The sequence below is a fragment of the Phyllostomus hastatus genome, unplaced genomic scaffold (assembly GCF_019186645.2).
Source record: "Phyllostomus hastatus isolate PE091 unplaced genomic scaffold, TTU_PhHast_1.1 phas_contig_40, whole genome shotgun sequence".
Lineage (NCBI taxonomy): Eukaryota > Metazoa > Chordata > Mammalia > Chiroptera > Phyllostomidae > Phyllostomus > Phyllostomus hastatus.
In genome coordinates, this window is record NW_025333872.1 from 80,897,247 (window position 1) to 80,923,320 (window position 26,074).

At 37.8% G+C, this 26,074-nt stretch overlaps 1 pseudogene; it reads right to left on the reverse strand.

Annotated features, from left to right (window-relative positions):
* Nucleotides 1–493: 493 nt before the first annotated feature.
* On the reverse strand, nt 494–1,391 carry LOC123821866 (annotated as a pseudogene).
* Nucleotides 1,392–26,074: the final 24,683 nt, after the last annotated feature.

Below are 26,074 nucleotides of genomic sequence, written 5' to 3' on the forward strand. Positions count from 1 at the left end.
ATATTTTGCCATATTTTGTCTTTAGGTTGTAGTATTTAATCCATTTATATTTAGTTTTAATCGATAAGGTATAATTAATATCTGCCATTTCCCCCCTTTTTTACTGTTTTTATTCCACTTTTATTATTACTGGAATATAAATTATATTATTTAAAGGCACTATTAAAATGCTTAATATACTTACTAAGAAAGTTACAATATACAAATGTGTTAACAGATTGACTTTTCTACACTATTTTTAACCTTGTGGTTCTTTAAATTACTCACATCTCCATTGTTCAGTTATTCAAACCAGTTATTCCCTAGCAATACATGGCTGATTATTTAGCACAAGTCACATTTGGCGAGGACAAGCGCAAATGATTGTGCCACTCAGCCAAGTGCTCATAAGGAAAATGATGAAAACTGTTCACGTTGACCAGGGCACATCAAAATACACCTTTCTTCTTGGTAGAGAGCTGCACCTGTTAAAGAATACTGTAAGACTTTCTCCTTAATTAAAGTGTGAACACTTTCCTTCTCTTTGATTTTGTTTGAAACCCATATGGTAACCAGTGTGATAGCCAATCATGTACCAAGAGATGAACATACTTCACAAAGTATCAGCATCATTAAGAGAATCTGGACATTTGGGAAGTGGTGGGGGAAGTATTGGTGGTCCAGAAGGAAACAGAGGCAGCCAGCATGCTAAAAAGTGTGGTGGTGGTGGGCCATTGAATTTTAGATTTGGCTTTTCTGGTCCCAGTCCTGATCTTTGTAAGGGGGTAGTGGGGGGAGAAAATAGTTCCATGGAGCAGCTTTTGCCTTGTGATTTGATTTAATTCCAGGAGACCTGGAGGAGTTCTCACTTTTATCTGTTGAAATCTGACTTTTATTTTCATTCTCCTGAGCATTCTGTTCTATAGTATTAACAATTTCAGACATTGGGGAAAGCAGATCAGACAGATTTTGCTTCTATTTCCCAACCCAGTGTAAACCACAATACAGGTTTCTCTCTTAAAATCAGTTGAAGCAGTGGTAGCTGGGTAAATGAAGCTGTCTTCTGACCAAATGGCAGAACATTTGTCACCAGCTTTCCACTGCTTCAAGGGAATTGTGGTATTCTTTTTTTTTGGCTTCTACTCTTCTTTGAAGGTTTTCTTTTAGGTGTACCTTTTGGTTTATTTGAAGCTTCAGAAATGTCACCATTCTTTAGAGTATGCTTAAATAAAGCCACAGCTTTATCATAAGCTTTTATCAGTGCCCTTACATTGCAAAAGTCAGAATCATCACTCTGGCCTATGTGTGGGGAGCAGCACGCTGTCCTCCAGCTCTGGGACCCCGTCATCACCTCCTCCCCCACTGCCATGATGAGCTCTGCTTATGGGCCATACTTGCTTGTTTCTCTGCATGTCTCACAATTTTTGCTAAGAGCTGGATATTTAAAATAGTTTTATGTTTAACTGCAGAGATAAGATTCTCCCCCCTCCTTTGTGCTTTGTTGTTGTTCTTTGTTTTCGGAAGGGCTCAACTGACCTTACTCTGTCAAGCCTATATTGTCTGTTAGGTAGGGCTTCAGAAGTCTGTTAGCTTCCCTTGGGAATAATCAGATGATTAGATAGCAATTTCCATCCATAGGAATAAATTTGAGAAAAGTGCAACATTTCTATGAAGAAAACTTGAACATATTCTTGAGTGATGCAGACTTTTAAACAAGGAACTTCATAATATTTTTGGCTAGGGAGAGTCACTATGATATAAATAGCCATTTTCTTTAAGTAAATGAATTATCACAATAGCAACAAAAATGCCAAGACAATTTTTGGGAAATCTGTACAGACTGAATATGGAGTTTACATGGAAAAATTAAAGAAGCAAGGAAAAGTTTGAATAAAAGAATAACAGTATGTAGTTACATAAATCAAAACAGTACAGTAATGGCAAAATGAATGTGTTGACAAATCAATGGAACAGAAACAAAAATTCAGAAAAAGTCCAGCACACATAGATAGCATGCAGTATAATGGAGAAAAGATACAGAAATTGAATAAATTATTGAATAAATTATGTTTTTTAGAAAGGATAGCTATATGAAAAGAAAATATAATAATGTTGGAATGCCAAGAGTTTTAAGGTAAGATACAAATTTCGGTGACCATAAAAAGATAAAGACTGAAAGATTATTTTGTATATTTTACATAAAAAGTACACTTACAAAAAAAATCAGACTGCTAGTCAAGATGGCAGCATAGGCAGACATGGCTTGCCTCTTGGCACAACCACATCAAAATTACAACTAAAATATAGAATGAGCATCACTCAGAACCATCGGAAACCTAGTTGAATGGTAGTCTGAAAACTACTCAGTTAAAGAAACGGCATCCATCCAGAATGGTAGGAGGAGCACAGACACGGAACGGGCTGGTCCTCCAACCACGTGTGGTGGATAAAAGTTTGCAAGGGATATCTCGGAAGTGAGGAGTCCCAGCCCCAACCCAGGTCCTGAGCCCAGGTTTTCAGTGACAGGAAGATAAGTACCCCACAATTTTTGGCTTTGTAAACCAGTGGGGACTGAGTGAGTGGAAAAAACTTCTGGAGCCCCAAGCAGTTCTTCTTAAAGAACTCACACATGGATGCATCTACTCAGACTTACTCCCTCTGAGCTGCAGCACTGGGGTAGCAGCCTGAAAGGCACCAGTGGCATAAAGGGAAGAATGGAAGTGTGTGGCATGATAGCAAGAAGAGGCCATTGTCCCTTTTCTATACCCTACCCCTATAGAGCTGGCAAGCTGGTGCCATATCTGAGACTCCATCAACCTGGCTAATAATGCTTGACCTGCCTTGGAGATCCCCAGAGACTCATCCCACCCAACTTACGGGCCTACTCATACAAGCAATAAGTAGTTTCAGTGTGCCCCAGGCCTAGCACTAGTAGCAGCCAGCCTAGATTCACAGCTTGGCTTCTCCTGGGAACCTCTAAGGATATCATAAATACCAGCCATCTCAGATTGCTTTGTAGCTCAGGCAGGGTGGCCCTGGGAAGAACAGAGGTTGGGGCTGACATTGGCCTATGCCACCTGGGCCACTGCACCCATGGACTGCTACAGACCATGTTGAAGCACCACCACCATGCCCTTGCACAGCTGATCCTACATGGTGGGTGGAGGTTGGGGTAAATGGTCACAGCCAATCCTTGCAACTGACTGGCCTGGGTAAATCTTTCCTATTGATCTGCCAATAACAACCAAAGCTGAACTACAAGAGGAGTGTGTACTCAGCCCACATGAAGCACACACCTTGAGTATCCAGCTTGGGTGATAAGGGAGGCTGTGCCACTGTATTCTACAGGACACCTACTACATTAGACCACACTACCAAGATATGAAGTCAAAGAAGTTATACCTAATACATAGAAACAAGAACAGAGAGGCTACCAAAATGAGGAGACAAAGAAATATGGCCCAAATGAGAGAACAGATCAAAACTGCAGTAAAAGAACTAAACAAAACAGAGCGAGCAGTCTATCAGATACAGAGTTCAAAACACTGGTTAAGGATGCTCAAGGAAATTAGTGAGGACCTCAACAGCATAAAAGAGATACAGTCAGACATAAAGGATACACTAACTGAAACAAATAACAATTTACAGGGAAACATTAGTAGAGTGGATGAAGCCGAGAAGCAAATTAATGATTTGGAACGTAAGGAAGCAAAAAACAACCAATCAGAACAACAAGATAAATGAATAAAAAAATGAAGATAGTATGAGCAGCCTCCGGGACAACTTGAAGCAGTCCAACATTGACGTCATAGGGTGCCAGAAGGAGAAGAGAAAGCAAGAAATTGCCCAAGTCTATTTGAAAAAATAGTGAATGAAAACTTCCCTAATTTGGTGAAGGAAGTAGACATACGCCCAGGAAACACAGAGAGTCCCAAACAAGACGGATACAAAGAGGCTCACTCCAAGACACATCACAATTAAAATGCTGAAGGTTAAAGATAAAGAGAGAATCTTATAAGCAACAATGTAAAGAAGTTAGTTACTTACAGGGGAGTTCCCATAAGACTGTCAGCTGATTTATCAAAAGAAACTTTGCAGGCTAAGAAGGGATTGGCAAGAAGTATTCAAAGTCATGAAAAGTAGGGATCTACAGCCAAGATTGCTCTACCCAGAAATGCTGTCATTTGGAATCAAAGGTCAAGTAAAGAGTTTCCCAGACAAGAAAAAACTAAAGGAGTTCATCATCACCAAATCATCATTATATGAAATGTTAAAGGGACTTATTTAAGAAAAAGAAAAATATCAAAACCATGAACAATCAACTGGCAATAAATAAATATCTATCAACAACTGAATCTAAAAAGGAAGCTAAGCTAACAAGAAGAACAGAGACAGAATAATAGATATGGAGAGCATTCTGATGGTTGCCAGATGGGAGGGGATTGTGGGGGAATGGGGGAAGGGGTGAGGGGATTAAGAAGTAGAAATAGGTAGTTACAGAATAGCCATGAGGTTATAAAGTACAGTATAGGAAATGGAGTAGACAAATAACTTATACACATGACCCATGGACATGAGCATTGGTGGGGGGATTGCCTGAGGGAGTGGGGGGTGCTGGCCTGAGAGGGGCAAAGGGGAAAAATTGAGACAACTGTAATAGCATAATCAATACAATAAAAATTTTTTTAAAAAGTCACCATTAGCCAAATTAAAAGGTAAACTAGAAACTTGTAGAAAATGTTTTGCTATTTGTTACTTTTATAACATACAAAAAGCGTTAAGTTCCAATAATCCAATAAAAATAGTTAGGAATATAAAAAAGAGTTTTAGGTAAAGGAAATACAGATGGCTTGTATGTAGGTGGCTAGGTGTTCACCTCATTCATAAAAAGAGAGATACAAATAAGTGCAACAATAAATACCATCCTTTACCTATCAGATTGCCAAAGAGCAAACATTTCATAATACTCAATGTTAGTATGGGTGTGAGAAAACTGGTATGTTACAGGTGGGAGTGTGAATTAGGACGGCTCTTACTGCTCACAACCTGGCAATATCTATACATATTACTAAAGCAAATACCTTTTAGTTCAGCAATTACACCTTTAAGAATGTATCCAACAAATAAATATAGATGCACATATGTGAAATGACATACCTACCAAGTTATTCAGTACAGCATTGTTTATAATAGAAGAATAAAAACAACTTTAACATCTGCTTATAGGAGCCTGAATAAATTATATATAAAAGAATGCATGGACAAAGCCAAAGTGGGGTGGGATTGAGGTGGGGGTGAGTGGGGTGGGGGAGGGTGGTGGGTGGAAAGTGGAGACAACTATGCTTGAAAAACAACTTATGACAGAGTTCAGAGGGGAGAGGAGAGGGAATTTCAGGGGAATTTCAGGGGAAAAGGGGAAGGGTTTACAGGAATGAGTATAAAGGACACATGGAAAAAAGCTAGGGGTGGGGGTGGAAATGGGAGGGAGGAGGGGAGGGCTGGGTGGGTGGGTTGGGATGGGAGTAAAAGATAGAAAATTGTACTGCAACAACAATTTAAATAAAATAAAAAAGAAAAACAATTAAAAAACATAAAAAATGAAAAAAATGAAAAAATAAAGGAATGCTGCATAACTACAAAAGGAAAGAACTAAAAAATTAAAAAATTAAAAAAGAAGAAAGTGAAAAAGAAAAAGAAAAGAAACACTTTATGTATTAATAAGGAAAGATCTCCAAGAAATATTTAAAATGCTAAAAATTCAAAATGCAGAATAATAGTATGTATAAGTTGTGCCACCATTTGTGTAGAAAGGGAAAATACAAATATTTTTATTGCTTGCACATCTGAGAATATGCAGAAGAGCATTCATTGTCTGTAGGGAGGGCAACTAGAATTGTGGTTCTGAGGTATAGAGATTATTATGCTGCCTAAATTTTGAACACTACTAGTGCATTTTTAAATTAAAATATAAACATAAAAATCATTAGCAATTACAACTACCACCAAACCAATAATTGGAGAAAAATGTAAAATTGCCTTAAAAATAAAGTATATTAAGCCAGTCAAAAGAAAGACAAATATCATATGATTTTACTTATATGTAGAATCTAATGAACAAACTGAACTAACAAGCAAAATAGAGATGGACTCATGGATAGAGAGCAGGATGACAGCCAAGTGGAGGGGGTGGTTATGAGGTGGAGGGATTAGGGGAAAAGGACTCATGGACATGGACAACAGTGTGGTGATTGCTGGGAGGAGGGACATATAAGGGGACTAAATGGTAATGGAGAAATACAATAAAAAATAAAGTATATTTTGGAAGCAGATACAAGCAGAGACATAGCTAAAAGCTATCAAGGACAGGCAATATTTGATTAAAAATGAGCAAAGAAAGTTTCAAAAAATTAGCAGGAAAATGTAAAAAAGTTTGAAGCACCAGCAGATATAACTAATATCCAGTAAAAGACAAAATGTTCACCAATACATTCAGAGAAAAATGTCTTTGAATCGTGAAAGACATAGCAACAGTTTAGAACAGAACGTGTCACAGGAAAACCTAATGATGATTGATCAACTACAAGTTTTTCTCAAGAAAAGTTATTGAATGTAATCATATCAGAACTCTCCAGCAAGCCTTTGGCGAAACAAAACAAAACAAAACAAAACAAAAACGGAGTCTGATATTCAGGAGGAAAAACAGTATGTCTCGATTCAAACGTCACCAGAATCACATCCATGCTGGCAACTGAGGAGCAATATCTACAAAGTTTTAGTGGAAAGAAACATCATCATCATATTTTATGTCCAGCTATACCACAGTGCAATAATAAAAACCAAGGAAAAATATTTTTAAACACACAAGAAATCAAGACATATTGTTTTCATAAACATTCTTATAAAAACTACCAGAGGAAAGACTTCAGCCAACCAAAATATGAATTTAGAAGTCAGGATAAATGGAGTCATGGTGAGCAGTGAATCCATTTAAACATTCAACTAACGCTAACAACAGTGGGAATTATGCTTATGGAACTGTGTATGAAAATTTTACACGGTGAAACTGTAGCAATGTTATAACTAATACAAGTAGAAGGGTGAGAAAATGTAGGAAGTAGCATATGTATTTAAGATGGCTCTTAGGAGGTCATGTTTTATAATGTTTTTAAAAGTGGACTATGTAAATGTGGTGAACTTGGTGGAGAAAAATAAGCCTGGGACGGGACTTGTTCTAATATTAGCTGTGTTCTAATATTAGCATATTAGGAAGACTTCTTTTCTTTCTCTTTGGTACATAGTTTTAAAATTTTGCATGTGCCTCTCTAATGTTTTCCACAGCGTCTGCTGATAATAGAAGGCAAGTAACCAGGGCATCTGCTTATATCAGGAGTCTAATGATGAGGCTTTAAATAAAAAGGGATTTGTCTCATACAAAAAATTCAGGGTTAGAATTACCACATGATCCAGCAACTCCACTTCTGGGTATATACTCAAAAGAATTAAAAGTAGGGCCTTGAAGAGATATTTTCACATCTATGTTCATAGTAGCATTACTCACAATAGCTAAAATGTGGAGGCAACCCAAATATTTATGGATGGATGATTGTATTAAAATAAGAAAAGAAAGAAAACTCTCATGTTACATGAGAATACATACCACCTACATGCTACGACATGGATAAATCTTGAGGACATTATGCTGAGTAAAATAAGCCACTCACAAAAAGACAAATACTATATGACTCCACCTATGTGAGTTGCTTTGAGTAGTCAAAATCAGAGACAGAAAGTAAAATGTTGACAGCTGGGGGCTGAGGGAAGGGGTGATGGGGAGTTATCGTTTAATGTATATAGAGTTTGAGTTTTACAAGATGCAAGAGTTAATGGAGATGGATAATGATAACGCTTGCACAATATTATGAATAGTTTTAATACCACTGAACTGTACTCTTACAATGGCTAAGATGGTAAATGTTATGTTATTTGTATTTTACCATAATAAAAGATATTGGAAATGAAAAGTTCAGATTTAGGCTGTTATATAAGTAGGGCAAAAGTAGGTTTTTAGTTCATATGGAAAATAATACAATAATTAATACATTATTAATAAATTATACAGGAATAAACTCTGTGTTTTTTGTACTCACAACCATAAACTTACTTTTGCCTCACTCTGTATTTGTTAAGGTTTCTAGCTGGAAGCATCAAAATTCCCTCTACATAGTTATACAAGGATTGCTCATCAAATCACTGGGAAGACTGAAGTTACAAAATGTAGGATAAGTCTTTAGGAAAGAAACTCCAAACAATATCCCGATCCTGGCCTGATAAGGGGGCTGCTCCAATCCCCAGACGGCTGTGTGACAGCGGTTCATGTCCTATTCAGTTACTGTTTCCTATCTGTGGTAAGGATGCACTTCCGGCTCAGATCTTGGGTATTTCTTGGTTCAGGATATCGATGAATAGGTCCCAGTGCTTAACGCAATTCCAGATGAAATGCCCAGGTATAACTCAGAAAACTCATCTGTCTCCTAACCCTCAGGGGTTACCCTTTACTTTACTTTTCAACAGGATGGGTTGGGTCTCTGTGGGAAATCTCACTTATTTCCAAGCTTTTCTGGTCATACCGTTCTGCAGTCTGCTTTGTACTTTACTCCGACACCTCTCAGTATCTTCCTTCTTGACTTACCCTCCTATCCTCACATTACTTTTATGTAGCACTAACCCAACATAGTGGGTATAGAAGAGTCTTTTATGGAGGTTTGAAGATAGCAGAGGTAATTATAGCACAGAGCAGAAAATAATTTTACTATTAACCTAAGGCTATTGGTATAGAGAAAAGTTTTTACTAAAGTTTTGTGATTAGGTAGAATCAATAAAGCAGAATGAACTTCAAATGTGATGTCAAGCATTAGCTTAGTAGACATGCCATTGCACCTTCCATTCTGGTCACATCCTTCCCTCTGCTGCTGCCTCCTTGATGTCACTGGTGTTCATCTATTTCCAGTTCCTATTCATCTGTCTTGTTTATGTGCCCCTGTTCTTATGCTCATGCTGCCAATAGAAGCTTAGTTTTCTTACTTGATTATTTTCTTGTTTTACACTTTCTTCCAGAGAATGTCTTGGTTAGGAGGTTTACTTTTTACACATAAGTAGATTCATTGAGTTATTAAAAAAACAAAAACAAAAACAAAACACCCCAAAACGTCCTTCCTTCTACAAAATACACCATCCTGCCTTTGTAAATAAAAGTTTTACCTCCAGAATTTTTAAATAATATAGTCACTTTGCCCTCCTTGATTACAGGAAAATTTAATGGTGGAGGTTGACATGGGGAACAAAAAAAAATAGGAGAAAAGATAAAAATTTAGATTTAATTTTAATGAAAAGAATAAAAACAAAGTTTGACCTCTGTACCCAATATTTATACTAAATTCACTAAAAATCACTTATGGGCTTTAGTACATATTTTATTCCTTGAATTCTGGAAATTAAAACTATATTCATTCCTTTTAATCTTATTTTTACATAGGTCACCATTTCTCTTTGATTTGACATCGTAACATCTTCAAATAAAGTCCTTCCTACATCTCTTTTTATATTCATTGATTACCAAAAACTAGGAAATAAAATAAAAAGAAGCATCACCATCAGCACCTACATTTTGCTAGTTCTCTAAGATAAGCCTTAAGAATGGAGCACCCAAATAATGGCAGTGAAATGGGACCTTCCCCTTGCTAAAACCAGCAATAGTCCATGTGATAGAAATGGAAGCTGATCTTTATTTATTATGGAGCCAGGAAGTAGACAGGATATAATTAATATTTCTTAACTATTTCCATTTCATTCAAACAGACCTATAGTAGACTAAAAACCATTTCCCAAGTATGAGTAGATTATAGAAACCAATGTAAGTTTTCATTTGTTATTCATTTGTATATTATTTAGTGAGAAGAAAATTGGGATGTTGTGAAGATTCATTTTCCCCACTTCTGGTGGTTTGACTAAAGGTTGGTTCAGTAAGTTTGAATTAGATTTACCAAAAATAGAATACCAATCAGTGTCCATAGGAACCACTTTCAAACCTGGCTATTTCTCCAACCACTACTACACAAATACATAATGGGGTCAAGGACCCTCTCTACTAGGACATTAGCCATGGGATATAATAAAGATCATTTATGACTGCTTTAACCAGCAGAGTTGTAGAGTTCAGATGATTGCTTGCACTCTAGTGCTTCTCTGTGTGTAATTCCCCCCACCCCCAGTAAGTTCTACATCTCTACCATGTGACACCAGTGGTCTGTATCTGCCACCCCTTTGGGTGACATTCACTCCACAAAATTCATTGGGTGCCTACTGTGTGCCAGGGACTGTTTTAATTCTTGAGATACATCAGTGAACAAAGCAAAGATTTCCGCCCTTCTAGTCATTAAAGAGAGGAAGACAAAATGACAAATATGATGTGTAAGCTATGTAATATTTTAAAAAGTAAAAACACTTATGGAAAGCAAAAATGTAGAACAGAGTAGGCACGGATCAGATATTGATGTCAGAGTTGGAAAACAATTGTTAACATTTTTTTTTCCATCCATGTATCCCTAGCACAGTGCCCAACATGAATTATGGTGGCTAAAAACAGTTTGTTGAATTAAGTTTTCTGATGCAATTTAGATTACAAAAAGTGACTTGTCGGGTCTTGCATATAAGTGACATTATCTCAGCACTTTTCTAATTCAAGGACATTCCTCTGCTTCTGCAAAAAAAGAAAAAAAATACCTGGCATATCCTCACTTTAAGGAAACCTCATTAAAAAATAATGTTCTATGCCATCACCTTCAATTTAGTTAATGTCTCCATTGAAGACTGGGTCACTGGGCTGCTTCTAGAATCTGGAAAAGTAGAGCATGTAGTCTAAGAACAGTTGAACATTAGACACTCAGAAATGGAGGATACAACAAACCATCAGCTCTATATTTCAATGGACATAGTTCTTGTGAACAGAAAGAGCAACACAAATTCAGAGAGCCAGGGTGGTTCTTTATATACTAGCTTCTTTATATACTAATTGGAAACTAAATTCTGTTTGAATTCTGACAATGAAGAGACATTACTACTCTTCCTAATCTTCACCTTATGTAACCTGATACATTTTTCTTTATGAAGATGTTAACAGACAGCTGATAAGCTTTCAGTCAGCTTCTGTTTTAATTAGAGTGGAGACAGGCTGCTGTACTAGGATGGTTCAGAATTCAGTGGTTTAAAAATGATATAAGTCTGTTTTGCTCTCAAGTAAAATGTGACCAGTTCAAACTGGAGGGGCAGATCTGCCATGTCTGGGTAGCATGGCTACCCAAGGCTGCATGGTCAAATCCAAAGTTCCAGCCAGCAGATAGGAGAAAGAAAGCATTAAAAATGACACCCAGTGTTTTAGACTTCAGAACTGGAAATGGCAGATACCCCTTCCCTAAGAATCTGTTTGTGAGAAATATATTTTATGCGCATTTCTAACTGCAAGGGTGGCTGGGAAATAGAGTGTAGAAGTGTAATGATGAGCTAATTTATGGAAAAAAATAAGGAGAGCATGTTTTAGTTGGCAATGTGAAGTTTCCTCCGTAATCTCTGAATCAGTGCAATATAAGAAAGAGTGTTTCCTTGTAATACGTTCATGCATGTGGAAAGGCCATTACATAATTATGACAAGATAAAACTGCATCTTTCATCCCATCCCCGGTGTTCCCTGGAAGCTCTTGTAAAGCAAATGAATATTTTTAGTGCTCCAGTACTAATAATGTAAGCTGGCTTGTTAAGCGATGCTGATTCTCAGATGACACCATGGGAGGATCATGAGAAGGTGCTGCCCGGGACAGAATAAGCTTGGAAAAATCACAATATTAAAAAAAATAATCCCTTCCAATGTGACATCATTCGTTTCACTTTGAAATGATACTGAAATCGCTCAGTCCTCGATGCCATGCCTGTTGATGGGTGGGCCATGAACATTGTTTTTTTCCTTTTCAAAGGAATAGGTAGGAATTACTGTCAACTTTATCCTGTTTATATTGTTATTTATGTTGCTATTTATAAGATGTTTTAGGGATTAAAAGAAATCTTGAAAAAAAACATAGTAAGAAATCCTATGGTTCTAGTCTGAATTCTGTTTCTGGCAGACAAATTATTTCTTGGCTATAAAGTTAGTCCAGCTATCTTTTTACTCCCTAAAACTGATCTTGTGAGGAAAAGAGTGACTTCCCTTTATCTCTGGCATGGAATACTGCAAAAATCAAAACCAGTAAAGATCGGTTTGGCAGCTTAGAGATGGCTCACTTTGGAATGGGTGGGTCAAGAATCTGACTAGAAGATAATCCTCCGGTCCCTTTCACTTTTTTTTCCCATGATAGAATCCATAAGATTTTAATCTGGAACCACCAAATGGAAGTATTCATTCAGAATAACCACACACAGAGAAAAGAAACATCAGCTGTAAAACAAACATATATGGTACTAAGAACAGAGATGACACCTACGTTCTTTGATTAACATCTTTTGGCTCAGAATTCCCATAGAGTCAAAAATCTATTTTTATATGCAACTTTATATTGTGCAAACAAAACGATCTTCAAAGGAGCAAATAATGTATTTGTGGAGTAAAAGAAATGTAGTGGAAAATCAGTATCACTAGACTAGTCCCAGTTTATGGACATCTGTGGGTAATTCATGTCTCTGGAGTCCCCTCTTTGGTAAATTGGGAGACAACTATGCTTAGTTTCCACGGATACCATGACAATCTGGTGAGGTAATGCAGGTGGATATGTTCCTGTAAAGCATAAAATGTTGCACACATATGAAGTTTGATGTTTGTTATTTTGCAGTGATTCCAGGGCCAATAATTTCTTAATCATATCATTGCTGGTCCCTGAACCTCTCTTACTCTGAGAGTGACTTGCAGACACATCCCTTGCTTCATCTCCTTTTCCTCTCTTCTCACTTGATACTCCTGTTTTGTCTATATTACCCCCACGAACTCCTATTTCCCTTCTTCCCCAAATGCCACTGGTGTTACCCTCTCTGTGCCCACCAGATAAGGAACACTATCTATGCGTGTTCCCTTGTTAATCTATTGACCTTTAAGCACAGTTGTGCTGCATTAAGAGGGCACGCGCTTTGAGGCAAACATTTCCACTGGTTTAATTTTAGCTGTAAGGGAGAGAAGGGAGGAGTATCTCAAAAACAGGTCACATACACAGAGGGAGAAAGACACTCCACAGCACATTCCTCTGGTATCATCTGGTATTTAATTTTCTGCAGCAAAGAGCTACGCTGTACTGATTTCATGGAAAGAGGTAAAACAATAGAACATTTCAGCACTTTTCCCAGGAGCACTGGGAGCACCAAATATAAATCAGCTTGAATAGATTAGTTTCACAGGGTATTTATTAGGATCCCAGTTCTACCAGTTTTTAACTAAGTAACTCTGGGCACATCAAAAGCTTTCTGAACCTCATTTTCCTTCTATGTTTGGAAGGGATAATAGTGACTTTCTCATGGGATTATTATGAGGATTAAATATAGCACTACATGTGAAGAACTCTGGTATAAAGTCAGTGTTTAATAAATATTCACTTTACATTTATAAACAATAAATATTATTTATTTATGAATGTATAGCTAGCTCTAATGGAATTTGCCTTTACTGGGATACAGAGAGCTGAAAGAAGAGGCACACTATTCATTTGCTAAAGACTTAAGCCATGGATAGATACAGAGTCTTATGTGTACTAGAGTTCGAACTCCTAGGAAAGCAAGATTTCCTTCTATATCATCCATCATCACTGGCAGATATCCAGCCTCTGAACTCAACAAAGGACAGGATGCTCATTAGCTATCAAAGCAGTTCATTCCTTTTAACAGCAGTGCTGTTAGCTAGAGCTTGCTTACAATCCAGTGACATCTACCTTCCCATAAATTCTACCCATAAATCCTATGTGTTCCTATTACAGTGTTAAAGATAAAGCTGAGTCATCATCAAATGCCTATTAAAAGTATGAAAATATTATCAGAAGAATGAAAATAATAAATAAAATAATAATAAAACAAGAGACTTAAGAGTTCTGTGGTTTTAGTTCTTAAATTGATTCTCTTTCCTAGCCTAGGTTACTCTGATTTGTTAGTCTTTTTTTTTTTTTTAATGTGTAGGAACCACGTTTAAACACAGTATTGTATGTGTGGTTCAGATACAATGAACCTCTTTTCTTCTTAATTGGTATACTGTGCATTTATAAATGTGATCTGAGTTTGCAGCCTGTATTTACCTTCCACTTAGGAGTAGCACATGCCTTTTATTCAAACCAAAACACTCTGAAGAGTGGAAAGATGTGCTATTAGCAATTACACTTGGAAAACTGACATTGAATGGCATTATTAAGGCTAACAAAGACAAAGTTGTCCTGCATCGAAGGGTCCTAATGTTCCATTATATTCTCTCTCTCTTCATTCTAATTCTCTTCTAAACATCTTCTTCCCTAGTTTTCTCTGGTATTTCATGGATTTTTTTTTTTTAAGTTAAGGAGTAAAGTTGTACTGGTGGTTGGGGAAGGGGTACTCTATGATATTCTGACACCATCAATAATCTCTGGGAGTCAGTTTGAGGGTTTCTCTCTACACAGCCCCTATTTCTGAGGCATCAAATATCCTAATCCCACCCACCACTTAACACCAAGTACCATGTTCCATGGAATTTTATGCAATTGTGTAAGTCTTATTCTATTGCACTATACTCTAACCCACTTCTAAAAGACACGTTTTTGGTAAACACAATGTTCATTGCTCTATTTCAAATCTCATTAACACACCAGGTTTGTGAACTTTCTGGTAAAAATTTTAAACTTGCTCTACTGCAGCATTCTATGTACATTAGAATGTAATCATTTGAAACTGTTAATGGGACCCTGGTGCTGTTCCCTGCTACTTTTCCTTTGCATTAATGCTTTCCATATGCATCTGCTATTTTGGTTATTCTCAGACAGATTAATTTATCTGAGTAATAATTATCTCTCTTTTTCAAATTTCACGTTAACGCTTTCAGATCAGGTAATCATGTCTCCAAACTATTGTACCAAATTGGATTGTTTGATAGTTTATATATTGCAAAATCATTGTCATATTAGGATTTGAGTGGTCTAACAAGTCTTCAGAAAGGCCAAAGTATAATTATCAATTCTTTACAGTGGAAGAAACTGATGACTTAAAAGCAATTTTTTTATGTTTATTCCAATGTTCCTTCAACACCCCTTCTCATTGCCTATTTTTACATCCTGAGTGAAAATGTTCCTGAAAAAATGAGTAGTTATGCAACATCATCTAAATATTTTGTTAAGCCGTGAGATTCAATATGAAGAAAATTTGTAAGTTGTATCTGTGTCTCCACATTTTTATCCTTCTGTCCATGGAATTATAATCACCAGATGTAGATTCTCTTTTCCAATGTATTTTTCCTTATTATTTGCCCCCTTTATTATTCATTTCATGTGAATAAGCAAAGTTGGTTGAGGTCGATGGGGTCAGGAAGAACAAGCAAGATCTCCATCAGCGGTTGCGTGTTGTTATGCTTCTACATTGTTGTTACAACGAATCAACACGGGAACAACTCTCAGCTTTTCTGAGGGTTACCAATCGTTACCAGACAATGAATATACCTCATCTCATTTCACAAGTAGCCTGAGCTTGTGAATCATTCTTAATATTCTGTAATGCCAGCAACTTATTTCTTTTGAAGATACTGGTTCACCTTATTTGGAAAGTTCCTCCTGCCCAAAGTGTGGATTCAGTGATGTAGTTTTTTCCTCTTTGTTACATTATTCTGTTCTCCAAAGTTTTGAGGTTAGGTTTACTCCCTTCATCTCCTTTTTTTTTGGTAATTTTTTTCTGCTTTCATAGAAGCAACCCTTCATATTTCCAAAAGTGGAAAGTTTCCCCTTAAGTTTCTTTATCTATGCTCCAGCAGATATTTTATCTATAGTGCAAATTATAATGTAACTCCTCCCTTTCCTTCCTTCTGGCCAAGACTCCGTGCTTGTACTGAGGACGAATATTGGCGATAACTGGGGCCCCCTCAAAAAGACCTTTAATCTGAATGTTCCAAATGCTTTTCTTATTATACTTTTCCATTACTTTGCTGTCACTGTTTGGTTTTGGTCTCTGGCAAGATTGGAGCCCCAGAGAGAGAAATAATATCACTTTATCTCAGGCAAAATATGTCCATGGTTACTCCTTATATGGCAGCAGGACAAATTCTGATCCATGAAAAGTGAACAGTGTGTCCCTGGATCAAGAGTTCAAATCCCAGCTCTTACAAATTAGCCATGTGACCTTGGGCTTGCCATTTAATCCCCCAGAGCATCAGATTCTTACCCACTTAAAGTGAAGGGGTTGAACTAGCTGTTCCCCAAGAATTTTACTTTCCTATTCTGGCATTCCTTATTTCCTTATTTTGACATTTGCTTTTTCCATCTGTGAATAAGGTATTTCCTGTGTGGCTTTCAGTATCACACAGTAGTCCGCTCCTCAGTTGGGCGTGATAGGCTTCAAGACCAGGAGATGGTAACCGAGTTTCAGTGGTGTTGCTCATAAGAAAATGATTTACTTTTCACCTCTTAAGAAACATATAAATATATATCCTATATAAAATATAGGATATTTTACCTATATTTTACCTTAACATTTGTTTCACACATTCCTTTCTAGAGTATTAAATGCACAGAAAAATCACTTCGCTTGAATAGATTATTTTTTTAAACTTTTACATTTATAATTTGCCATTGAGATTCTGGACCTTTAGAAGATTTGTGGACTTCGATATTCTATAGTGTTCAGGGCTTGCGTATGTGAATATACTTGTCCATGATGGACTCTGGGTACCTGCAGGATAAGAAATATGCAGCTATCAAAGGTAAAAGTCTCTGTCTAATTTTAGGTGGTTCCATCTCCTATTTATCATAAGTGTTCTTTTTCCCCAAATGTCCCGTGTTTCCTAGGGGCCAATATTTCACAAGCCCTGCAGCATCACTGTGAGGTGGGTAACATACCAATTTACCTTTCGTAGATACTGAAACTGAGAAAGAGAGAAAGTATGTGATCTGCCAGCACTCCAATAGCTCAGTAAGAAACAGAAAAAAGAAGAAGACAAGAAATAAACGAATTCCTCTGTGATTCTCTTTTGCTGAGGCTCAGAGCACCCTCGGGCTGAAAGATGCTCTGAGAAACTAGTAGCCTCTTTGCAGGAAAGCCAATGTGTACATTTTGCTGGACTATAATCCACACCAATGTTCACTATTCTTCATTACCGGAATGTTCTTCCTCAGACTTTGCCGTCATCCACATCGTATTCTAGCACTCACCAGGTCATATCTTGATCCTTGTAACAGCCTTCTGACTAAGCTGTTACTGGGCTGTTAACAGTAATTCCTCCCCCATAGTTTCTCTCCTGCATGCCCCTGCTCTGGCCCAGTTCGTCTACAGTCTATGTCCAGTGATCTTGATTAAGTAAAGTGTGAAAAGTTTTCCAGTTTCCTAGTTTCTCAACGTATCAGATCTATGATTTTTGGCTGCCCACAATAGGACCCTGATCCATTAGTCAAGCATTAGTTCTTGATCTTATCCCTAGTCCACATATACAAATCTCTTTTTGCCTTCGTCAGGATGTAGCTTTGTTTTGCGTTTTCTGCCTTCCATTCAGAGTCTGCTTTCCACATCTGTTTATCTAAATTCTGCTTCTCTCATGCCCTTCTGGCAAACTTTGTTAACTGCTGTAGCTATGACAATCTCTTTACTGTGTTAACACTCACCATCCTTGTGGTTAGTATCATCTGCAATCCTTCTCTTCTGGTGTGTCATTGTAGTCCATCTAGACCACTGAGCTTCCCAGAGTGTGTGATGTGTCGTCTTCTTCTCTTTACCAATAGTACAAAGCACAGTAGATAATGGTTATAAACAAATAACAAAATCGAGTTCTCAATAAGCACTCATTGGTTTTTTGAAATTTTTAGTTAATTGGATTTATTAATTATGTATATGTGTATATTTATGAGTGGACTTTTTACTTCAGGGGGAAAAGGGGTTATAGATTAGGAGAGGAGTATATTTAGGTTTGAGGATTACTTTTTGTAGGATAATTTATCTTCAATTGTCATGTGAATTTCAAATGCTTGCCAGTGTACTCCTTCCTTTAACTGCAAGTTGTTTTGCTACTTAAGAGCAATATCTCCCTTGTTGAGGTGGCGTGACATTTGATTTCTATTCTGATTACCTTCTCATCCTCTGAACACTCTATACCCTTGTCTTTTATTCTCTACAATGCAGGACTAAATCTTAAATTTGGATATTGTATGAACCGAAATGGCATATGACCAATCTTCATATTTTACGTGACTGAATTCATCTGAAAATACTTACATAATGATATAAACTTTTATTTTTAATTCTGAAGATCAATAAATAAGATGTGAACAGGCCTTATCACATAGGAAAATTAAGCAGTCTTTATTTGGTATTGTTTTGATTTAGACATTATCTAATATTTAAAATTCTCTCTTCCATATCAAAGGCTCCATGTGGTCAGTGAAAACACTGATAAATTTATTAATCTACAAACATCTTATGAGATTCTTTACTCCTTCCTTCTTTTCCCTCTGAAGCTGTCATTGTGCCTCTTGTTACTATCATTATGAGACAGTCATAATTTTAATCCCCACGTGTGCTTTCATCTCCACAGAGCACTATCTGTGTTGGAATAAAGCCACTGGTGAAATAGTGAGTCCAGATGAAAATGACATGATATTGTGAAGTCATCTTCTTCAGATAAGATTTGATCAGACTTCTTTTTTCCTTGGAAATGTTTTATGTGGTAGTGCAAGGCCAGTTAATCTTTCTCCCTCATCTTGAGTTAGGAAATAATTAATACAACATGGAGGGAGACCCTGGTGAGCTGGTCAGAATGAAATCTGACACCTAGTGAAATGTGCTTCCTTTCCAGTTTCAGCCCTAGCGTGAAATTTCCCGAGGTTCATAGAAAGGTTCATCAAATCTTGGCAAAGCTCTTAGTAAACTGGGCAGTGTCAGATTCCAAAAGTAATGCGAAAGTTTTACCTGGATTCACGTTTCAAGGGCAAAAGTTTCAGCAATCTAAGCAAGAAAGCTCCTTATAATATCAATAAAAATCCTACTTTTGTATTCTGGATAACTTATTGGAAGATACGATGGACTGAGAATAAAACCTCTAGGGAAACACATATCATAGCAACCCACCCAGCCTCATTCAGAACATGCAGGAGTTTTCAATGGCCCTGGATGCTATCACTGCACCAACAATTTCACATTGTTCATTATCACATCGTATCATAAAGTTCCCACATTCAAAGCTAAGCAAGGGGGAAAATACTCTCCCAGGGGATTTTGGAAAGTTCACATGAGAGAGAAGAATGCTTGGGACATTTCCTATCAAGTTCCAAAGAGTGGAAAAGAAAGTAGAATGATAAGCATCAGGAGAAAAATCCCTAGAATATTGCTCCTGAAATGAGTTCTGGCAGGCTGTGAAGGGGAAGAGAGAAGTCACCTTTTCAAGTTCTGATAGTAGTTCTGGACTTTGAAATAAAAAAGGTAGAAAACCTTGTCCTAATCGGAGCAGATTCAAGGCCTGACATATCACACACATGTTTAAAACATCCTTGCAAAACTTTTGTGCATCAACCTCGTACCAGAAGGGCTGCTTCCCCCAGTTCCCCGGAGGCTGCAGCAGGCAGGCTCACTGCAGCCCTGCTGAGTCCGTGATGGGGAGCTGCGTTTGCAGCGCTGGAGATGCATTCTGCCAGGGTGCCGAAATCATTACAGCCCTCATGATAAAATTTCCAATTTAATTAACACGAAGACATTTGAATAGTTTCTAGTGTTTTGTAATCTTCTTCTGTCTGAGTACCATATAATCAAGAACATTCAACTGGAACAGAATTAGTCTACTTTAAGGACACCCCAAACAAACTCATACATGCTGAAGTTATTTAATCGCTGGTGCTGAGAAATGGATGTGGTTAAGATGATGAACAGAGTTTCTCCATCGTGTTTCTGATTGAAAGGAGTGCTCCTATAGAGATATTGATCTCTGGGATATATAAAAACACTGGGGAATAAAATCACATTGATTATTACTAACTACTCCTTCTTATTCATTGAAAGCAACACAAGGCCCATCAAATAAGGTCTATAGCCACAAATCAAAGGCCATTTTTCAATCCAACATAGAAAAAAACTGCATTGCTACCAAATCTATCTTTTCAATCACTCCCATATCAAAGGTAGCAACTGCTGTCAGCAGTGACACGTGCTAACATGAAGAGTGATGATAGCTTATGCTTTTGGGGTCTTTTTGGTAATCAGGCTCTCTGAAATTGTAATTGATTGCTGGCTCCAAGTGAATTTTTTTGAGAGTGATGCTCCAGAAGATTTCCTAAGGCCAAATCTAAAACAGCACAATGAAAAAAAATTAAAAATTTACCCTAGTCATTGATACTAAAAATGAATTTTCAAAATGTCCCTGAAAAAAATCATATCTTTTGATACAAATAACCAGGGAATCATTCTACTTGTTTCAATACGAGTACTGATTTTAAAATAGTATGTAGTGTGCTCTGTTTTGGTTAGCGGTGAGTGGCATTTAATACCTGGGAAAATGCAAAATCTATCCTGCAATGCACCAGCCTCAGCGTCTTTCTCTGGAATGAAGGGAAGCTCTGATTGGGGGCTTGAGTTGATTTGTAACATAAATACTAGTATCAGCTCCTAGCAAACAATGATGGTTCCTTTTGGCCACATGCAGACAATTGGTGGCCCTGTTGGGTGAAATGAGTCTTTGACTTTGGAGAAGCAAGTATGTTTAAAAGGGCCTAGGAAGAGCTGTTCATGTCACATCACCCAGGAATGAGTGATGTGACCAAGTCTGAATTACAACAGGATTTTCTTTAACTCCAGGTCCTTGGCCTGGTAGAGAGAAAGGCACATTTTTCTCCAGACAGTCGGAGAGCGGAAAACGCAGCATTTTCCTAGAGGGGACAGTTTAGTATCCTGCTAAGCTGAGAGTAAAATGAGCATGCTAATTCCTCCTGCTTAAACCATCCACTGACGTGGGACTAAAGAATCGCTCAAGGAAAATAATGGCAGACACTTTGAAAAAACTAAGTGAAAAGAAAAGTATGCACTGAAGGAAAGTCAGTCTGAAATTTATGGCAGTAGAAAGGTCCTTAATCAAAGAGCGTAGCTGTATTTTTAAAAGATTGGGTAATTTTATGATCAATAACAATATTTGTAAGCCTGTATGCTAAAATGGGGAAAGCAAATCTCACGTGTCAAAGCCTGAGCTCATTGCCGCAGGTGTCTGGGAGGAATGTTTCCATTACACACATCATTATAAACCAGCCCGGGCAAATTACCGTCTATTTCTGCTTTTACATGAAGCATGAGGACTCGGTCACTGCACGTGGCCCAACACTAAGTTGAATGTCTGACAGCGAGATCGTCTGGGCTCTTTTCCCATTAGTTATTCAAGAACAGAGGGGCTAAGTCCGCGTGGAGTTGGGTGGGGCTCAAACGAGGAAGGCAAAATGTTTTGAGGAGTTAGTTTCCTCACATTTGAATAATTTGAAGCTGACAACGGTATTTCCATTACCCATTGGTAAGAGGGTGAGAGAAGGAAGGCAAATGCCAAAGAATGATGTCAGCTAAATGCCCGAGGTTTAACAAGTGACAGAGGGCCCAGGGGCTCATTCTATTTTCAATATGTGTTGGTGTGAGTGCACAGGGCACTAAAATCCCCATCATTTCAGCATGTAATGCCAGTTTTCTGCAGTGGAATTAATGGACTTTACTTTAAAAATCTCATTAAAATGTTGAAGGAAATTTAATGTAAAAAGAAGAATATACAAATAACAAGAGGAATAGTCATTATCCCTTGAAGACTTCAGTCTAACCAGGTCCATTTGGAGCCCAATTGCAAGAGACCCTATTATTGAAGAGCCTGAAGAACATTGTTATAAGGCAGTTTGATTTATTGGTTCACATCATTTCAGATATCAAGGACAGAACCATGCTGAGGCCGAGTATGGTACAACTCTTGCTTCCCTCATGGTGGGAAAGGAATGTCTGATTTATAGAGTAGTTTTATGAATTATTTGTTGAGTTGTTTTTAAGCAGGCTGATACAATAACCATATAACAGAAGGATTCAGCCTTCAAGTGAGGGAGTTTTAGGCAAGCACATTCTGATTCTTAGCCAATGATTTCTTAGGTATTCGTCTCTTATAATTTGAAATAATTTGACTGCTGACTGGTGCCCAGTAAGCACCAACGTGTCAGGCATTTTAAATTAATCATTAACCTATAGAACTATAAATAGAAGTGTTTTATTTATTCAGCTGAGATGACTGTAGGGGAAAGAGAGAGTGGATGCTTTCTTTAGCTCACCTTTGAAACCAAACATGGCTAAGTGAAAACAAATATGATTACTGTTAGGCTTCTTATAATAAGTATGTGGCTTCATTCTCTTGTCACTATATTGAGACACTTAAGGAACACCAGGCCAGATTCCACTTTTCCCAGCAGCGTTTCCCAGAGCCATGCCTTAGTGGAGAACAGTGAAGTAGTCTTTATCTCTTGCATGAAGAATATTGTGCTCACATTACAATATTCACATTACAGGTGAGCTGTGTGGAAATGCAAAATGTTGCCTTAATGTCTCCCACCTGGAAACAGGAAACACTCAGTAGTCATTCCCATCCAGCTCGTGCTGAGTTTTACATTGCTAAGGTAATGCCTTTAAGTTCTCTGAGGTCTCAGGGAGAAAGGCACGCTGGAAGAAGAGTTGTTATTATTTCCGAGACCTCCTGTCTCCAGCCAGCTTAAAGGCTTAGGGTCCCGAGGTGGTGCTGTAATAGCAGCACTAATAATGTGCCGCTACAGCACGTCTCACGTGAGGCACTCCGAAAGCATTATACACATTTATTCATTAAACTTGAACACACCCCGGAGATAGGTTAACTGCTCTGATACCCCTTTGTGTCAAAGTAAGTGAAAACAAAGTGGGGGGAAGCAAGTTAGTCAAGACCATCTGATGACCGGTGGTGACACTGGAGTGAAAACGGTGTCCTGTCCAGTGAGTCGGTGAAGAGCCTGGCCTCATTTGCTGTGTGTGCGCATGCCTGTATGTATATGTTTATTTAACTTTATGTCTTGTGCTAGAAATAAATGGAGACCCCTTTCATACAGTCAGGTAACATAAATTGAAAATAAGTGGTTGGAGGGGAGAACCCAGGGAAAATAAGGATATAAGAATGAAATGAAGCTAAGATGAACTGCAGTTTGTTTTATGTGAACAATATTTGGTAAGTGTGCTTGCGTTACAAAGAAATTGTATGGAAATGGAAATGCATAGCCTCAGTTTCCCCTATCCACCTGCCTTAGGAAGAAATATTTTTGTGCTGTGGGAAAGAAGGGACTACAGGAAACATTAAAGATTTGTAAAAGCTAGACTTCAGAATGCTGAGTGGTAAATCAGAATGGTATCTTTAGGACCCAATAAACTCAAAATCTAGTGGTATCGCTTCTAAAATGGAAAATATGAGAAAAGTATGACATTCTTCATCTGGAGAGGTGAACGTGAAAGTCAATGAAATAAACTCAGAGAGACACCAGGAAGTGGCCCCAAAAACTTAATGCTCTATTCCCCACGAGGAGGTTGGAGGTCATGGGTGGATTTATGACACAAATGGGGCGGTGACTGCCAGGCTGGGCAAAGTCTGCAGGTGCAGAGGAACTTCACAACTGCATGGGACAGCAGCCCATGGGCAAACCCAGCGCCTTTAGCACAGTGCTGCCTACAGGTGTGGGCGGCAGGCATTAGCACAGGTGATCAAAGAACCACCCAAGAGGACTGCAGACCTGCAACCATATGTGAGATGACTCTTCCCCTACCTGTCCATCACCCACACCTTAGTTTCACCTTGGGGGATCCCAAGGAGACCTTTGTAGTGTTTGATAAGGGTGGCTATTCTTCTGGTGGGGACAAAATAGTCAATAATAGACTTCAGGTATCTGAATGCAGTGGAACATCTAACTAGAAAAATCAGCTTTATCCCCTGAGGCTTTAAAAAAGCAAAATATATTCTCATTTGACCAAAAGGGCTTATATATAATGCTTTCTTGGGGTAAAGAGCTGAAATCTAATGTTTTCTTGGAATAATCAACTTGTAAGTCTTTCCTTGAGTCACTACCATAACTTTGTCGTGGTGTGCGTGTGTTTCTTTGTTGTTGTTCCTTGAAGTCCTGATACACTACCTAGAGGTAAAGTTTTGCATCTGTTTGGGGCATCCATGGATGGAACTTGCATATCAGGTGGGAACTTCAGGTCCCTTAATATCTAGAAAAGATTATCTTGAAGCCTCATTCTATATCCTATGGAAATCAAAACCTGTGCTGACTCTTTCTGTACATACATTAGAGTTTTAAAAAATATTTTATTTATTTATTTTTAGAGAGGGGGGAAGGGAGGAAGAAAGAGGGGTAGGGAGACATTGAAGTGTGAAATATGGGTTGCCTCTCACAGGCCTTCAACTGGGGACATGGTCTGCAATGCAGGCATGTGCCCTGACTGGGAATCAAACCAGCGACCTTTCAGTTTGCAGGTCGGCACTTAGTACACTGAGCCACACCAGTTAGGGCAAGAGTTTTATTTTTTAGCTACTTTGGACCCAGGTTTCCAGCCTTTACTAAATTAGTCTGGTGAAGGCATTCTCCTCTTCTGCTCTCTCCATTCTGTACTGTTTCACTAGATATAAAATTCTGCTTCAGTCTCCTCAGAAAATTCTGCAATTCATAAAAAGCATTGGAATATAGTAAGTTTGACATGATTTATTTTTGATTGGGGAGGCATTTACATTTCAACAACAAAACTATTTCAAGTTGAACACGGAAAAATCCTGTTCATTATTCATTCATTCATTCTTACAACAAACATTTATTAAGTGCCTACATTGTGCTAGGCACAGTGTGAGTTGTAGGGGGCTTTATCAGTGAACAAGGCTGACAAAACCCCCTGCCCTCACAAAAATTAAATTGTAGCAGATATTTGAAACAAGCTACTATATATCCCCAGAGGATTTTCCTCACTGCACCCTCTGTGACAAGCTCCAATCTTCTCGAATTGTTTTGGTGCTCTTCTCCTCCACCTCTCCAGAACAAAAATAGAAGAAATATCTTCCTTATGGTGCCAATACATAATTTTAAATATTGTTTGGAGAACAATTTCTCATCAGTAAAGTTTTTACTTTCCAGGCTCCTTACATCCTGCACCCCAACTAGGGTGGCAGACGCATTGCTTAAGAGCCACTCAGGGTACTAAAAAGTGGGGGAAAATGAATGCTCTGGTTTTATTCTATGGGTTATCACTCAGCACCATTAGTATTCTGTTCATAAATAAGTTTAGTAATTTTAAAAATATTTTCATAAATTTGTTGGTCTTTAAAATGTTGTCCATGGGAAAGCAATCTGTCTCCTTTCCAATGGCCTTAGGGATTCACCCTATGAGCTACCGGCAATCTTGGTGTTCATATCCCAAAATGACAAACTCTACTATAGATATGTAGAGTAAATAAATGTCAAACAACAATCCTGTGTTCACACAGAGTGAGCCTTGACTTGGGAATGTGTGTATGAAAATAAACATAAATAGTAAGACAAATCTACCAGAAAAATCAATGATCCAGAAACTGTGGATATGATTGATGGATATTTTAAAATTCAGTCTTTAAAAAAAAAGATTTACCACAATATAGAATTCTGTAACACCCCAGGCACTGAGTCCCAGGAGAAAGAAAAAAATATAATAAAACAAAACAAAACAAACACTGCTTTGCTTTTGAGATAAAAATTCAAGAGAAATTGACTAAAATTAGAAAATGTAACTCAATATTCTTAGGTCAATTATCACCATTTAAAGCTACCTTTGTAATTAAAGAAGGATCATGTAGACATGACTGTCCACATATACAGGGTAGTAC